Genomic DNA, 18,899 nt, shown 5'->3' on the forward strand with positions numbered 1-18,899 from the left:
TACCCTTGATCCACCATTAGACTTTTTAAATCTGAACTCTTGAGCTGGTCATTCTTTCCCTCTTTTCTTCACAGCACTTTTTTCTCTACCCGTACATATTCCACCAATACTTTTTCATTAATACTCACTACTACATACTCAGCATCTATCATCTCACATCCTGACCCATCCCTGTTCTGCCTTTTCCATGAATCACTTTGAGATCCCCTCCACCCAGATATCAATAGTCCAGAGTAATGTCAGGCTAGGGTGTTATACATGCAGGCTTTTAGAAGTCATTTACGTAACAATAAGCTTATTAAAATTGGAATGTATTTTATCTGAGGTTAAAAAAGAAAATCTACAGACTGCAGTGTTAAACTGAAGTGTCTAAAATTCATTAATCTCAATAATTTGGAAAAAGAAATTCTATAAAAAGGAGAATAAAGAAAAGAACATAATATATAAAAGTGACAAATTTGAAGACACACCAAGTGTATATATCAAAGAGTGTCATATATTGGTGCTTTCAAAAGACAAATTAATTTGAAATAAATGTGGTTAATGCGAGATGTAGTAATCATTTATTAAATATATATAATGGTAGTATACATGTACATGTACAAAATGCATCTCATATAATTATGAGTATACATTGCAAAAAATTAACTCTAAAGTATTTTTTTTTTAATTTCGCTGACAACACTATAAATACCTACATCTAGGTTTATGTATTACCAAATGTTCAGGATACATTTTGTACTTTATAAAGTTTACAACTGACCAACAGACCTTTTTTTTTCAATTTTTAAAAGGAGTAGTATTTATTTTCAGTTAGAACATAATGCCATCATTTATCTTTAATTTTTAATTATTTTTTAATTATATATGACAGCAGAATGCATTACAATTCTTATTACACATATAGAGCACAATTTTTCATTTCTCTGGTTTTATACAAATTATATTTACATGAATTCACCCCTTTATTCATGTACTTTATATAATAATATATATCATATTCCACCATCATTTCTAACCCCATGATCCCTCCCCTCACCTCCCAACCCCCAAAATGTCATTTTTATACACACTGATGTATGCTATGAAGTTATAGAAAAGAGTATATACCTTATAATAATATGAACAGGTAAAGTTTTGTAACTAATACATAGCATAATAATAATAATGACAACCTTGCCATTTAGACTTTAATAAATTATACATCTGGCACTACAGACATCTTTTCCAAAAAAAAAAAATGACATCTTTTCCAAAAAAAAGGAAGGGTTATTTGTGTGGGAAAATGTTATTCTATGATTTCTTAATATCAAGAATAAATTATTTTCAGAAGTGATATATATTACAATATAAAAATAAAATAAAACCAGGTTCCATGGCACACACCTCTAATCCCATTGGATTGTGCAGCTAAAGCAGGATAATCCTGAGTTTAAAGCCAGCCTCATAAACTTAGCAAGGCCATAAGCAACTATATGTGACCCAATCTCTGTGTGCCACTGATTTAAAATTCCAGTAAGAAACAATAACAACAAAAAGAATACAAAGTATTGATGAGGACACAAAATAAATTCTCATGAACTAAAGATGGAGTAGAAATTGCTGTTATTTCATCATGAAAACTGTTTATATATAGATGAAATACTCCTCACCAAGCAGCTTAGACCTGTAGAAATTATAATATGTGTGTACAATGACAGTGTACAGTTATGTAATAGCATAAATCTAGAGCTATACTTGTCAATACAGTGGAAATCTGGGGCCTAGGAGGAAAGAGGAGGTGATTCAGAAAAATAAAAATAATAAAGTTTGAGAAAGATTGGTTTCTAGAGCCCAGAAAGATTTTTGGTTTAATTAGAGAACAAAATACCACATAAGTATTATACTGAAGTTACATCTGTTAAATACATCACATGTATAATGGCTTTCAAGGAAAATATGTGGAACTTATCACAAACTAAATAAAAATTTACAAAAGCACATAAAATACCATGTACGTAAATAAAACTAATCATTACAAAGACAACTATTTTAACTCAATTTAATATACAATATTTTCTTATCAAAATTTTAGCATGTTTTTCTTTAAATACAAGAAGAGAGCTGGACGTGTTGGTGCACAATTGTAATCCCAGCACCTTGGGAGGCTGAGACAGGTGTATTGTGAGCTCAAAGCCAGCATCAGCAAAAGTGAGGCCCTAAGCAACTCAGTGAGACACCGTCTCTAAATGTCATACAAAATAGGTTTGGGGATGTGGCTCAATTCCCCTGAGTTTAATTCCAAGTAGCAAATAAAAGAAAAGAAGGGACCAAAAAAAATTATCTTAGAAATAAAATATATGTAAAATACCCCAAAACCTTTAATTAAAAAACAAATAATATAGTTATTGTTATGAGACACACTTAATGTATATTATGAAACTATATTGCAATAATGCAGACTAATAAATCATAATATTAATCAAATCTGAAACCATATGTAGATCAATAGTATTGTTAAGAGCAATAGAAAGGAGTATGTAAAACTGATCATATAAAAAATAACATTAGGGGGCTGGGGATGTGGCTCAAGCGGTAGCGCGCTCGCCTGGCATGCGTGCGGCCCGGGTTCGATCCTCAGCACCACATACCAACAAAGATGTTGTGTCCGCCGAGAACTAAAAAAAAAAATAAATATTAAAAAATTCTCTCTCTCTCTCTCTCCTCTCTCTCTCTCTCTCTCTTTAAAAAAAAAAATAACATTAGACGTGAATGAATGAATCTATCCAACCTAAAGTTAGAATTGGGACCTAGTGGCAAAGTTCACTGTTAGAGTGTGTATGCAGAATGTGCAAGATAGTCAGTTCCAACCTTAGCAACACTATAAAAAGCAAATATTAAGAGGGAATGATGTTGAAAATAAAGCAGAATATTAAATGAGACACTCTCCCTCCATCTATAGATACATTTAAGAAAAAAAACTACTATGAGTGTCTCTTTGGCAAAATCATGAATGAGTAGAGAGATTTACATACACTGGATATTAGTCCTGTCTTAAGAAATGTACCACATTTGGGACAAAATCCCCAATTACCATCATCACCTCTAGTGAACAGAAATGTGAGAGAGGGGCTGAGGATGTAGCTCAGTTTTTAGAGTGCTTGACTTGTATGCACAAGGCCCTGGGTTCAATCTCTAGCACCAGAAAAGAAAAAAAAAAGAAGGAAATATGAAAGAAGTGATAACAAAAAAATGTGGTGATATCTAGGAGCCATAAAAGCCTTCACACGTGTTTCATCAGCTGTGACCAAGACACAAAAATACCCAAATATCAAAGTTGTCAACTTATGGGCTGGGATGTGGCTCAGTGGCAAAGCATCTGCCTTGCATTCGCAAAGCCCTGGGTTCAACCCCCAGTTCCCAAAAAGACAAAAAAAAAAAAAAAGAACCCCACCAAAAAAAAAATAAGATTAAAAACAAAACAAAACTACCCTTTAGGGGCTGGGGATGTGGCTCAAGTGGTAGCGTGCTCGCCTGGCATGAGTGCGGCCCGGGTTCGATCCTCAGCACTACATACAAAGAAAGATGTTGTGCCCGCTGAAAACTAAAAAATAAAGATTAAAAAATTCTCTCTCTCTCTGTCTCGCACTCTCTCTTTAAAAAAAAAAAAAAGTTGTCAACTTATCTCAAAAAAAACATCTGCCAGCATATTTTCCCAACTGCTATTGCTGACAGATGAAGTTCACTCTAGCTTGTATTATAGGTGATATAGGGAGGAATCCAGTAAACCACTCTTAGCTTGAGTGAGATCTTAGCACTTCCTGAATCTCGCCCCAACCCTGATACGCTAGTAATAAGGCCAGAACTACCAATTCCTCCTAGAAAAAATTTTTGGTTTTTTTTGTGGGTGTGTGTATGTGTGTATTGAATGTTTCAAATTTAACATATTTTGTTTATATTACTATGTCCCTGATACACTAGTAATAATGCCAGAACTACCAATTGTTCCTAGAAAGTTTTTTTTTTGTGTGTGTGTGTGTGTGTATGTATGTGTGTGTGTATGTGTGTACTGAATGTCTCAACTTTAACATATTTTGTTTACGTTACTATGTCCTGAAGTTCCAAACTCTGGAACAAAAGGTGACTGAGCTTATGTAGATTTCAAACAAATGAATTTACATTCTTTTCCCAGCACTTTTATGAACTATGATACCAAACAGTAGTTTAAAAAGGAGGTTGAAAACCAATGATCCCTGTTTATTCCAACAAATCTTTACAGAATAGTCCTACATTGGCTACTTCATATAAACTTTCCACAGGGATAAAATACATCAGTCTGTAAAGGTAAAATTTCTAAGCTGATTCTAAGCTGCAAAAGTCTGAGTTAAAGTGTAAAAGACTAGGGCATTGTAAAGCTTCTAGATTACAAGGCCTGGGCTAAAAGGTAAAAGTCTATTGTTACAATTCCTCTGCTATCCCCGGAACCTGTAATCTCTGTAAAGTTGTTAGGACAATGCGGGAACTGCCCAGTAAATATCTCCATTGATTCCCTGGTTGTTTAATAGCTAAGGGCTCCAGGTAGCATGGCACGTAAGCATATAGGCCCCAGAACCAATCAGTTTAAATGTGTACCCCGTTTAGAAGTGACCAATCACCCTTGCCCAAACTGTTCCCACCAATGAATGGACTAATCATGTCTCAGAATTGTTGTTCAATTTTCCCGCGCTGTGGTGAGCCATTTTGCTGCACTGCCTTATGTGGTTGTTGGCTTAGTTCTGGGACAATAACTCAGTTCTTTGTGGTCGGCCAGTTCCGGAGCAAGCCGATATAATAATGTACTGAGTGTTCTAAGAACCAGTAAAAACTGGTAAGAACCAGTTGACCTGTACTTCCTGGCTCTGGGCGCCAGTGCTGAATTCCTTGCCTTATTGGCTGCTGCTGTGTTGCTATGAGCTTTTGTCCAATCACATGAGACTTAGGCCGCGGCTCTAGTATATTAGGGGTGGTCTTTTCGGGCTCAGGGTCCTTTCTCTCAATGAACCATAATGGAAGCTCCCAATAAAGCGTGCTAGAGAAGAATCCTGTTTGTTGTCGTCATTCCTGCTGGCGGGTAGACGCGACAAGTGGTGCCGAAACCTGGGAATTGTCATCTGTCGGCTACGAGGGGACCCCCGACATTTTGCGGGAGGATTCAGAACTTTACACGCGGAGCGGTGGCGCCGGTAAGTAATCCCCTGATCCGGTGGCTCTGGCTTAGTATAGTGCTCTATCATGGGTCAATATCAGTCTGTTTTCCTGAAACCACTAAAAAGGGGACAGGAGATTTTGATGGAGCATCAGGATACTGGGTCAGAGTCAGAGGAATCTAAGCAAGAAAGACATGAAACAAAACAAAAAAGGGGATCTAATGCAAAGTTAAGTGAAAGTGCACTCAAAGAACAAAAGGACGTGACTCCAGCGTTAGGAGCACGCCCGAAACTTTATCCAGATTTATCTGCCTTCCGTAAATTAAAGATAGTTGATTCAGATGAGTCTGAATCGGAAGGCGAGTCAGAAGGCTTTACCCCAGAAGAAGAACAAGGCTTAGACAAAATGGCGGCTGAATATGAGCATGGCTGCTATGACGCGGCAATGGCCGCCGCCCTTCTTCCTCCGAAGCCTCCGGCATATCCTGTAGCTAAACAACTGTTGCCATGTAATGGGTCTCCACCCACTGCTCCAGGCGGAGCTTGTGGCTTCATAAAACGCAGTACTTGGAGGAAGCTGGAGGAGGAGGGTGCATATTCTGTTGGTGCATATCCTGTTTTTGAAGATGCACAGGGACAGAGATATTTTGAGCCCATTCCTTATAAATTAGTTAAAGACATAGCTGAATCTGTCAGGACTAATGGTGTCACAGCATCTTTTACAATTGCATTGCTTGAACGCTTACATGTTAATGCTATGGCACCAATGGATTGGTATCATTTAGCAAAGGCTTGTCTCTCCATGGGACAGTATCTTGATTTTAAGGCATTATACTTGGATGCCGCTATACAACAGGCTCATGCGAATGCAGCTGATGGTCAACAAGCCTGGGATGTGGAGATGCTGACCGGGACAGGTCAGTGGGCCGAAAATCAAAATGTTTATCCATTATTAGTATATCAACAGATTAATATTTTGGCCTTACGTGCCTGGAAGGCTCTCCCTAATAGAGGTGAAACAACGGGGAATCTTACAAAAATCATACAAGGCCCTACTGAGCCGTTTTCAGATTTTGTCGCCCGTATGCTTCAGGCAGCCCTCTCACAGGTCATCAATGGTCAACAGTCTGGTTCAGGAAATTCCTCTGATGGAGGGTGTGTCCCTGTTACCACCCTGCTTATGGTTAGTTATGTAACCGTTCCAACATATCAGGGGACACCAAATGCTACCAAAATGAGACCTGGGCCTCAGTGCTCACCCGATTATTCCTTTCCGCCAGAGTTTACTCCTTGCCAGAGTCCTCTGGTTCCAGAAAAACAAGTTGCCCTGGGGTTTCAATTGTCCCCTCCCCTTAAAGGGTTTTCTTTTAATATTACTGGAAATTCTACTAAGACAAATTTGGCAGGATGGCCTTGGTACTCTTGGATATTATATAATGAGATGGGGGCGGGAACGGATTTCTCCGCTGTAGCCTATTTAAATGGGGGAGTTCATTGGATTAAGAATGTTTCTGGAAATACATGTCAGTCTGGAACCAAAAAATACTTATCAAATATTACTAAAGTTATTAATAGTGTGGTAGATCAAACAGCTAAAGCTTTAATTACAATAGATGTGTGTGTTACTCCTTTACGTTATAATATGACTGCTTCTGTGGAACAAAGTAACAGATTGTCTAGATTTTTACAGGGAAACTGGACCCAGGAAGGAGAACGGCTCACTCAAGAATTGCTGTCTCAGATTGCCAACTTGAATGGAACACGTGTGGAGCCCCTTTCTGTTGCAGACTTTGCCTCCTGGGCCTCTTCTATATTTTCCTACTTTAAAGAGTGGGTAGGGGTTGGGTTATTCGGTATTATGCTTCTTTTTGGCCTTGTCTTATGCCTTTGGATGATTTGTTGTATGCGGCACACGCAGCAAAGTGATAGGGTCAAGGTGGTTCAGGCACTCGCTGCATTGGAAGCTGGGGCCTCCCCACAAATTTGGCTCGCCAGCTTGGCAAAATCCTAAAACCCCTGTTTTGATGTGGATGGCCTTTGCACACCAAGTGACCTTGTTGTCATTGCACCTTGGAAGGCTTCCATGTCTTAGGAAGACAGCCTTTGCACTCTGAAGGGTAAATGTTGCCCATTGCACTCAGAAAGGTGACTTCCTCGTTTGGCCTTTGAATGCCACCCTTGATCGGAGGGGTCATCATGAGGACACTTCCTAGATCGGGTGAATTTTAAATGGTTCAAACAAAATAAAAAAGGGGGAACTGTGGTGAGCCATTTTGCTGCGCTGCCTTATGTGGGTGTTGGCTTAGTTCTTGGACAATAACTCAGTTCTTTGTGGTCGGCCAGTTCCGGAGCAAGCCGATATAATAATGTACTGAGTGTTCTAAGAACCAGTAAAAACTGGTAAGAACCAGTTGACCTGTACTTCCTGGCTCTGGGCGCCAGTGCTGAATTCCTTGCCTTATTGGCTGCTGCTGTGTTGCTATGCGCTTTTGTCCAATCACATGAGACTTAGGCCGCGGCTCTAGTATATTAGGGGTGGTCTTTTCGGGCTCAGGGTCCTTTCTCTCAACGAACCATAATGGAAGCTCCCAATAAAGTGTGCTAGAGAAGAATCCTGTTTGTTGTCGTCATTCCTGCTGGCGGGTAGACGCGACACCGCGCCTCATGATGATTTGTTCTGGTGTGTGCAAAGCCCACCGCCCTCTCCAGAAAGTGTACTTAAGCTCTGCTTGACCTCTGCTCTGGGCTCTGGGCTGCTCTCCCTTCTTGAGTGAGCACAGAGCCCCAGTGCACTGGAACGGATCCCCAATAAATCCCCCTTGCCATTGCATGGAGCTAGTCTCGTGTGGTCTCTTTCTCCGATGCTTCTCCGGACCCTTACATTTGGTGCGTTGGCCGGGAACTGCGCATTGCCGGATAGGGAGACCCAATGAACTGCTTCGGGGGTAAGTAAGGCGCCTTTCTCTCTCTTTCTCTCCCTCTCTCCCCTCCTTCTTCTCCTTTTTTCCCCCTTGTTCTTCTTTCGCAATCGCTCAGGTGCGATTGCTCAGGTTTGGTCTCTGGCGGCTCAATGGTGGGCGTAAGTCCCTGGAGGGAATCTCTCAGAGCCTCGGGTGGGGTTGGCAATGTGTGTGTGTGGCTGTCAGTGGAGAGTGTAAGCTCCCCCTGGCGGTGGCAGGCAGACGTGTCTAGGGAGCCACAGGCCACCCCTCTGAAGGATGCTTTGGAGGGTTCGGGGGGACAGGAGTGCCCCCCATCAGGTAGAGGGGCGGATGAACCCTTGTCGGTGTATTTTGCTGCCAACCCGTCTGGTTTTGCTGGCAACTCTTTCTGTTGAATTCACTGTCTGTCTTTAATTTTTGCTTCTGAATTTGTGTTAAACGTTTACTGTGTGTCCGTGTTTGCATCACATTTGTATTGTCTCTCTGCACTTCAGAATGGCCCACCCTTGGAGTTGAATGGCCCCCAGGAGAGTCCCTCCATTTCTCTCTCTAATCTGCAAAGTCAGAGATATTGTCTTTCAGCTGGGGCCGCATGGCCATCCAGATCATGGCTTCTAACCTTTCAAGACCTCTTCGAATCTCTTCCTGCATGGGTGGGGTCCGCGCAGTCTGCTGGGAGGATTCCACCTGGCGGTATGTCGGATCTGTCCTGTCCCTGTTCCTCCCGGCCCCTCCACCCACCTGTCCTCTCCACCCCTGGCCGTCTCCCCTCCCGGAAAGGGGGGAATGCTCCCGCAGGTTTGGGGGACGGGCGGACGGAATCGGGGGTAAGGTCTGCGGGGGACCACCCCTCCTCCCCCTCCTCTGCCGGCAACCGGTTGCCACTGGGCGCATTTTCACCACAGCAGAGCAGACGGGGTTGGCGGGGGACTGCCCCCCCCTCCGTCTTCCCGGTGAGCAAAAAAAAAAAGCGGCTGGGGGCACCCGGCCCTCTCCCCACCCTCGTGCGGGGTAGAAGGGACCGGGTCCCTAAACCCCCCGAGTGTTACAGCCCTCCCCAGCTGCAGTGATCACCAAATCCCGGGGCCAAGGAAGTGAACGGGTCTTCCTCGAGTCGGGCTGCTTGGAAATGCAGCCCAAAGTGGATGATAAATTCCATCTAAGGCTAAATACTGAGACTAGGGAAGCAATGTTTTCTTTCCCTCCCGTAATCGGCTTGAATGCAAATAGGGATGCCTGCTGGGGATTTAACAACTTTGACATCTTGCTTTGACTTTTCTCAAAGCCCTGTCCTTGTTATTAATTTGGTGTTAACTGGCTTTAGAGATGGGAACCAAATTTTCAGTAACAAATTTTAACACTCCCGAGGAGACTTCTAAGGAGTCTCCACTCAGCTTTCTTGGGGAAGCCTAGCACTGGAAACAACTGTAAGCAGAGGATGAGCTTTTTGGGAGCTGGCTACTAAAAAGTTAGGAAAAAAAAAGCCTAGTATGATAAATTCCATCTAAGGCTAAATACTGAGACTAGGAAAGCAATGTTTTCTTTCCCTCCCATAATCGGCTTGAATGCAAATAGAGATGCCTGCTGGGGATTTAACAACTTTGACATCTCGCTTTGACTTTTCTCAAAGCCCTGTCCTCATTATTAAATTGGTGTTAATTGGCTTTAGAGATGGGAACCAAATTTTCAGTCACAAATTTGAGTCTCCACTCTGCTTTCTTGGGGAAGCCTAGCACTCGAAACAACTGCAAGAGGAGGATGAGCTTTTTGGGAGCTGGCTACTAAAAAGTTAGGGAAAAAAAATGCCTAGTGCCTAAGGTCAAACCAAACTGGAGGAGCTAATCTTGCAAGTGAGAGGGAAACTGAGGAATTCCCAGCAGCTGCCAGAGCCATTTTCGCTTTGGGGAAATTTCCTCATAATTTCCCTGCACTTAAGGATTACTCCACCTTTGTTTACTTAAAAAGAAGGGACACTGAATGCAGTAAATCCAGTCACACCGAGACCCTTGATTTTATACCTATAGTTGCCCCTACGTGAAAATATCTGGTCCACTTGTGGGAAAGTCTATGGTGCCACTGATGGGAGTCATAATTAAATGAGAGTTCAAAACCTGGAGGGATATATTCTTATCTGGTTGTCTGATTGTTTCTTAAAGATAAACTAGGTTAAATGTGTGTCTAAAAAATAATTTTTTTTATTGTAACAATCTGGTATCTGAATGGGTTTCTAAAGCATTGCACTATCTTGCAGTTAAAAGTTGGGTTTAAGCAATTGTTTAGTTTGATTTCAGATAGTTCTAAAGAGTTTCAATTTTGAACTGGGTAGCCTAAGGAGATTTCACTAGGTATACAGTGCATTTATTTGGGCAAGGATAGTAAATTATGATTTGGTATCTGTTTCTCTCAGTGTGTAAGATTTAGAAAAAACGTGTTAAATTAAAACGTTGGTCTGGCTCATTAAAATAACATTAAATAATTAAATAACAACAGTCTTGGAAATTCTCAAGGCTTAATTTCAGATATACATGGTAGTGTGTGGGCAAATTTAATGTAACTTAATGCTACTTTAGGAACTTCAGAACAAGGAAAGTGGCTTAGAGGTCCTAAAGAAATTTCTTCTGATGGTAGAGATCCTATTTCCAGTTTTATGTGAGCAAGTTTTTCTAGTGTAAAAAGATATAAAATTTTGGGAATTGCTTCTTAAATTTGTATCATAATTTTCAACATCCAAACCTGGAAATATGACTTATGGCTAAAATGCCTTAGGCCTAAAGTGTCTGTTCAAAATAGCAGTTTTTCCCTGCTCCTTCCAGACCTTAGCCAGGGCTTAAGCTGATATGCAAACAGAAGCAGCTTGGAGCTCAGGCCCAAGGGAAAAAAAAAGGGTAAAGGTGTCTTTTTATGGGAACTCAAACTAGATTAAAGGACTTTTGCCTTTTCTTAGATTCTATGTTTTTTTTTTTGAGCTCATGATTTTTATCCTATAGACAAGTTAATGTCTTTCTGATAAGTTCTATTTTTGATCAACTGGAGTTTTTTAAACATTGCAATGAGATTTCGCCTGAGAAAGCTGCAAGGCCTTTTGTGTTATGTGTTACACTTGTGTTACGTGTTGTATGTCGGTATGTCTGTGTGTATGTCCATATATCCTGCAGTGATATGATAATTAACAGTTGAGGAGCACTCTTAAAAAAAATTAAATTAAAAATGGATCCAAATATCTTTGATTCACGTGATTCAAATGGTTCAATTTAGATTGGGTAAACAGATAAAAGTAAAGATGTCTTTAAAATTAAACTTATAAGTTTCTCTAGGTGTTCAAAAAAGGCCCTAATAAAATGTTAACTCTGCTTAAATTTAAAAAGTTTACAAGTATTGTTTCAAAATGTGAACAAAAGGAGGTTGGTAGATAAAAAAGAGAGAAACTAAAAGGTTCTGGGTATGGAACTAATAGAGAGAAAAAAATTGTGTTTCTAGATAGGAGAGTCTATGTGACTAAGTAATCAAGAGGGTTTAAGTAAGGGATGAAGGAGGTTTATGTAAATTAGTTATGTGTATAAGTTTTTGAATAAGTTACACAACTATGGTTAAACAACAACTGTTGTTTTTCAATACTTTTCTTGTGCTCTCTTGCTCTGCATAATGAAGTTCCTTCAAATCCGATTACAGAAAGTCTCAAATCAAACTTCCAACCAGCTTCTGCTTAGGCACTACCAGCCTCTGATGACCGATGGACCCCCAACATCTTCAAGAGAACAATTCACTCATGCTGAAGCTCACTACCAGCCATTATGGAATGCAGCGGACATGGGACAGAGGGAAACAACAAGTTCAGAGAACCTCTTAATCTGCCATCCTGGATTCATGAGTCTTTATGTCCTATTAAGCTTCCTCATGGCCCTTGGCCTCTTTTCTGTCAGCCCCCCAACATGGAACTTCTGCCAGAAATTGATCTTTGCTCTAATTTTTATCTTCATTCTGTTTTTGTTCGCTCTGATCTTCTTCAGGTGCTGGTAATGATATCTGGGAAAACTTGCCAATAGACGGGCTGCCTGCCATTTATCCAAGCCCTGCCATCTCCCCCTTAGTCATTTCTTTAAAAGCTAAACTTGGTTAATATAAAAACATCAATGTAATTATGGTGTTATTAATGTGTTCATATCTTTCAGGTATACAAGTCTGTAAGGTAGAAGCTTCAAAAGAACATTATATCAAGCTGGTGTTCTAAAGTTGTATGGTAATTTTGGGCTTAAAAAGAAAAAAAAAACATGTTGGAAATTTATTTATCATTTGTGTTCTATAACTGGACTTGTTATCAGTATGTAAAGTTCTATGTTGCTTTCTACACTGAGATACAATTTAAATGTGTTTTTAAGTCAATGAGAGCCTAATCTGGGTGAAGGTTTTATTGTAAAACACAGAAATACTTTGCTACTTTCCAACAAGAGGTTAGAAGCTTCCAGCCTTCCTTTAATTCATGTTTTAGATGTGATATTATGTTGTGTTAGCTAATATTCATGTAAACTTGAGCAACAATTTATGTAAACTTTGTAAAATGATGTCTAAAAAGCAAAGATCAGCTTTAGAACTATAGTATTTAAGGCTTATGAAGAGCCCCGCCTTACTTGAGATAAGGCTCTATGTCCCATCTCACTGCACTGCATGTGAAAGTGACTATGAAAGAAGTAGGCCAGATTTCAGTGCATTTAAAGTTGTGCCCAAAAGTTGATTTTTGTCACAATTGCCAGGATACCAAAAAGGGGATGTACTCTGCCAAAATTCTAGGTAGCTATTACATAGACTAAATATGTTTTTACCCTAGTTAGTTTTGTTTTGTAGTTTGCTTTTAGATGGACTAAGGATTGCCTGTTAATATTTTAAAGAGGTACTGCTTTAAGAACTCACAACCTGGGTTAATTTAAGATAATGTGTTACAAGGAGTTATCACTTACAGGATAGAGAGATAGGTACTAAAGTTCAGTACCCTTAATATAAGGCTGTTGACTTATTTGCTAGATGTTTAAGATTAAGTTTTAAAATTAAAAATTTGGCTCTTGCCCTCTGAGTCAGTCTGAATCAGGGAATAGGGAACTCAGCAAAGGGCTCTGCAACTCTAGGCCACATAACTTCCCAAGCAGGGAGATTAATGAGACCAGTGGAGGGCAGAAGGCCAATCAGTGCATTTGCTGTAAAGAGGAGGGTCATCAGAGAAGGGAGACATCCCTGATGCTTCTGAGGGAAGCCGTATGGTCAAGCAAGGCCTGGACCCATCCCAGCGCAAATGTCACTAGCAGAACTGAGAAGCTGCTGTGAAGTTCCCGAGGACTCCCAGGGGACTCAGCTGACTGTTAACAATAGGTAGAAACAGAAGTCAGTTTGACTTGCTTCATCTTAAACACTTAGCAAAGACAGTCAAAGCCAAAGCACAGCTGTTCCTGGACATCTTAAATGATAATAATAGTTAAATATAACCTCCAACAATAAGTAGACTGGAGGCTACCAAAGAGATTCTTAGACAGAAATGCCTGATAACTGTCAAAGGGACTGCTAGAGTAGTTTTCGTCTAAGGCCTTTATTGCTAACCAACACAGGTAGGTTGACGTTTGCTAGTATGGTTATTCAGCCCTAAGTAACAGAATTAAAGATTTCTCTATTAGACACAGAGGTCATACTAGCAAAGGATTTTGCAGGATCAGATGGCATTAGATTATCAGACTATATCTTAAGAAAAAGGACATCTGTAACCCTAAATGTTAGTTGTTGTGTTTACATCCCTGACATTTCTGACAATGTGACAAATATCCTTAAAGATTTACATGCTCAGATGGAAGCCATGTCCTCAGCAACTTTGTCGTGAAAACAATATCTTAGCTCCTAGTTCCTGGTACTGCCTGATGAAAAACATTGTTAATCTTTGCCTTGGTCATTATACTCATTGGCATATTCTTGTGCTGTGGCATTTATTACTGCATCAATATGGTTCCAGTACTAATGAGTTCTTGTTTCTCTTATAGACCACCTATCATTCAAATGGCTCTTCAGCCTATTACTTCTCAATTGGACTTTTATCATGGACCACTCGATACACCCGATATTTTTAAGGGGGACTCCAAACTGCTTGCCCCACACCATCCCTTTTCAGCCTGAAGAAGCCAGAAAGATTCTCTTCATCCCCCTTCCTCACAGCAGTAAGGAGTTCCCAAATTAGAGGGGGGAATGAAGCCAGATTTAAAGTTAGGTAGTCAGTGTAGTTAGATAAATCGGGGTCTAATATCGAGTGAAATCTAAAATGGAGGCCATGCTGAAATCGATTCTAGGAAACGCAGGACAACTCACAGTAATCAGACAACAATATGCTCCACTGGCAGAAATGAAAAATGAGACCTTCCAATAATTATGATTCAGTACTTTTAAGATTAAAAGTAGTCAGAAAAAGGAGTGGGGAATGTAAAGGTAAAATTTCTAAGCTGATTCTAAGCTGCAAAAGTCTGAGTTAAAGTGTAAAAGACTAGGGCATTGTAAAGCTTCTAGATTACAAGGCCTGGGCTAAAAGGTAAAAGTCTATTGTTACAATTCCTCTGCTATCCCCAGAACCTGTAATCTCTGTACAGTTGTTAGGACAATGCGGGAACTGCCCAGTAAATATCTCCATTGATTCCCTGGTTGTTTAATAGCTAAGGGCTCCAGGTAGCATGGCACATAAGCATATAGGCCCCAGAACCAATCAGTTTAAATGTGTACCCCATTTAGAAGTGACCAATCACCCTTGCCCAAACTGTTCCCACCAATGAATGGACTAATCATGTCTCAGAATTGTTGTTCAATTTTTTCGCGCCTCATGATGATTTGTTCTGGTGTGTGCAAAGCCCACCGCCCTCTCCAGAAAGTGTACTTAAGCTCTGCTTGACCTCTGCTCTGGGCTCTGGGCTGCTCTCCCTTCTTGAGTGAGCACGGAGCCCCAGCGCGCTGGAACAGATCCCCAATAAATCCCCCTTGCCATTGCATGGAGCTAGTCTCGTGTGGTCTCTTTCTCCGATGCTTCGCCGGACCCTTAAAAGTCAAAGAGATTTTCTGTAGCCTGGGCAGTGTTGTTGAAAAGGTTATTATAATAATATGAAGGAGCTAGGTGTGGTGGTAAATATACTAGCAGCTGGAGAGGCTGAATCAGGAGGATTGTGATTTGAAAGACAGCCTTAACAACATAGCAAGGCTATAAGCAACTTAGTGAGATATTAGTGATATATCACCTGTCTCAAAAAAAAGGGGGGGATTCCATCTCTTGGGTCCCCTTCTTCCTCCGGGAGAAGTCTTTTCTGCTGTCCTTTAATAAACTTCTATTTTCCACTCTGAAAAAAAAGGGGGGGGGAGGGCTGGGGACATAACTCAGTGGTAAGCACCCCCGGAGTTCAATTCCTACCACCAAACCATACCAAACCAAACAAATACCTGAAAGATAGTAGGGACTCCAGAGTATATGTGTATATGTATGGATAAAAATTTTGGTTACAATATAAAGTTAATAAAGATACTTTTGAAACTATCATGGTTCTTTTTTTTTAAGAGAGAGAGAGAGAGAATTTTAATATTTATTTATTCATTTTAGTTTTCGGCAGATACAAAATCTTTATTTGTATGTGGTGCTGAGGATCAAACCTGGGCCGCGCGCATGCCAGGCGAGCACGCTACCGCTTTAGCCACATCCCCAGCCCCTATCATGGGTCTTAAGAGCTCAAAATAAAAATGCCATATAATCCACTAATAATATATTTTTTAAAAGCAGGGTATTATTGTGAATGTCTGTACTCTCAGTGGCTCTGGAGGATGAAACAGGAGGAACTTAAATGCATGACCAGCCTCAGAAACTTGGCAATGGCTTAAGTGACTCAGTGATATCCTGTCTTATTAAAAAAAATAAGGATGTAACACAGTGGATAAGTGCCTAAATAAATAAAAATAAATAACAATTCTTGGTTTAAAAAATGCCCTATAACCCAGTAATTATAATTCTGGATGTATATCTAAAGAAATTGGGACATTTTTGTTAAAGACATTACTTTATTTCCATTTTTACTGTAGGTTTATTCACAGTATCTAATAAAAGGAATCAAATGAAGTGCATTTTAGATACAAGGTATTGATGCAAAGTTTCCTTTTATCTACTTGCCTTAAAGGCTGCATACTTATAATTCAAACTGCTCCCTAAAAGGAAAGACTCAGATAAGGATATTTCTGAGTACTCCAAGAGATTTTGGTACCTCTGGACAAATTGTGTAAGACTTTTTTAAAACTAAGGAATAGGTAAATTTTGGAGTTTGGAATGTGGACAACATACAGTAAATTCCTCAAGCGGGAATCTTAATTCAGACACTGTGATAAGGTGTCTGAGTCTGGGGAAGAAAGAGAAAGTAAAATCAGAGTTTGAGATAAAACTAGACTTTGCTTGACTGATTTCTAGGTTATTGATTTAATCCAAACAGATATTGGAAAAAGCGTCAAAGCTACTAATTAAAATTTATGTAAAATAGGTATTTAAAAAGTACCAAGAAAGAGCTGAAGGTGTGGCTCAGTGGTACAGTGCTTGCCTAGCATATATGAGGCCCTGAGCTTAATTCTCAGCACCACATATAAATAAATAAAATATAAAGAAATATTTTTTAAAATACCAGGTAAGGGTCCAGGGTTGTTGCTCAGTAGTAGAGTGCTTGGCTAGTATGCATGAGGCAGTCTGTTTGATACTGGACCCACATTAATAATAATCATAATAATAATCATAATAATAATCATAATAATAAAGATAAAGATACTGTGTTCATCTACAACTAAGAAAAAAATTTTTTAAAAAGTACAACAGTGCTATGGCCTATAATCTTCTAATTAACAGTGTTCTAATTAAGCCCTTGCAATTGAACTTTCTTGTTATTTAAATTAAAGTCCAGTTCCACTTTTATTTCCTGCCACACCAGGACAAAGGAGTTTGCTTTATTTTTTTATTTTATTTTTATTTTTAAAGAGAGAGAGAGAATTTTTTAATATTTATTTTTTAGTTTTCGGCGGACACAACATCTTTGTTTGTATGTGGTGCTGAGGATCGAACCCGGGCTGCACGCATGCCAGGCGAGCGCGCTACCGCTTGAGCCACATCCCCAGCCCAGGAGTTTGCTTTATTATTAGGAATGCTTCTAAATGTCATTTTAATAAAGTTGTCTTACATATTTAAAAACTCAGTTGAAAGCAAACTTGGTGGCACAGGCCATAACCCCTGTGGCTCAGAAGAATTATACATGGGTATCATGAGTTCAAAGCCACCCTCAGCAAAAGCAAGGCACTAAGCAACTAAGTGAGACCCTCTCTCTAAATAAATACAAAAAAGGTTTGGGGATGTGTCTCAGTGCCCCTGAGTTAAATACCTGGTTTAAAAAAAATGAGAGAGAGAGAGAGAGAGAGAAGAAAAAAAACTCAATTGAGGACAAATACATTAAACAAACAAACAACAAACAAACAAACAAACAAACAAAAACCTTAATTTTGGACAAATTAACTACACTATTGTGAGGATGGCCTTAGGCCTGGCCTAAAAAACTCCATTTTAAAAACTTCAGTTTGAAACATGCAGTCTCACCAGGCATGCCTAAAGAAGCCCTGCAATATTGCCCTCAGACATAAACAAATTACTTCCTCTCAACTTGATAAACAGAGTGAGGCCTCTGGCAGGTTGTCCTCACCTAATAAGAGGAAAGGGTGAGAAGACCAAGGTGAAGACCAGCAGACCAGATGTTTCTGGCCCTAGAGTAAATGATGTCATGGAAAAATCTGGTGGTAACTAACAAGGATTGAAAAAAGGGTTAAAAAAGCTGCAACATTTAGTATAAATAATAGAGCAAATGAACAGATGTTCAGCCAGCTCAATAAAAAATGCACTTGAGCTGGAGAGGCTGATGAGGAGTTGGAATGACATCTCATCACTTCTCATCATTTGCATTATCCTCACCACTCTTAAACCTCTACAGCCACACCTTAGTGAGAGGGGGGAAGGTAAAAGACTATGTGATGTTCTTCTCATGTGATGAAAACTTAATTTCAGTGGGGAGAAACCCAATGGGGAAAATAAAACCAAGAGGCAAGGTCTCCCACACACCCAAAATATATATTTTTATGAAAAAAAATTATCAAAATTACTTTAAAATTTCATTTAACTTTTGTGCTGCCTGGTCTTATGAGAAAGCAAATTTTATTTTAAACTTCTAAGCAATGACCTAAGGCAGTAATATTTTCCCAGAGGGAAAAACAATATAATGCACTAGTATCATTTAAAAATTTCTAGTATTCATAATAAAAATTAAGGACAGCTTAAATCAATTTAATAATTTAAAGCACTATATCCAAAATATTATTATTTTTGAAAATATAAATTGACTAATAAATAAATGTATTTTTCAAGCTTCATCCTAAAATTCACTCTTGACCTCTCAGGGATATCTATGTTCACCACAGCTATATTCCATGTTTGAGATCCATAAATACCCTGACCTCAACAAGGTGAAAAAAATGGACAACTCAGTTCTGTGTCATAGGTTATGGAATAAACATACCAAACAACATTCTCTTAGGGCCAAAGAACAGGACAGACTCTGCATTTTGAGAGAGCAGCCATCTACATCTCATAAGTGTACAAAAGTGGACTCTGTTTCTCACAGGATTCTGGGCACAGATCCATTTTCATTTTAGATATCATACTTTAACCAAAAGAGATTGGTATCACTGGACAGAAGACTCTAGGTCATCAGATCATCAA

The sequence above is a fragment of the Spermophilus citellus genome (assembly GCF_964194105.1).
Source record: "Spermophilus citellus genome assembly, chromosome: 1".
Lineage (NCBI taxonomy): Eukaryota > Metazoa > Chordata > Mammalia > Rodentia > Sciuridae > Spermophilus > Spermophilus citellus.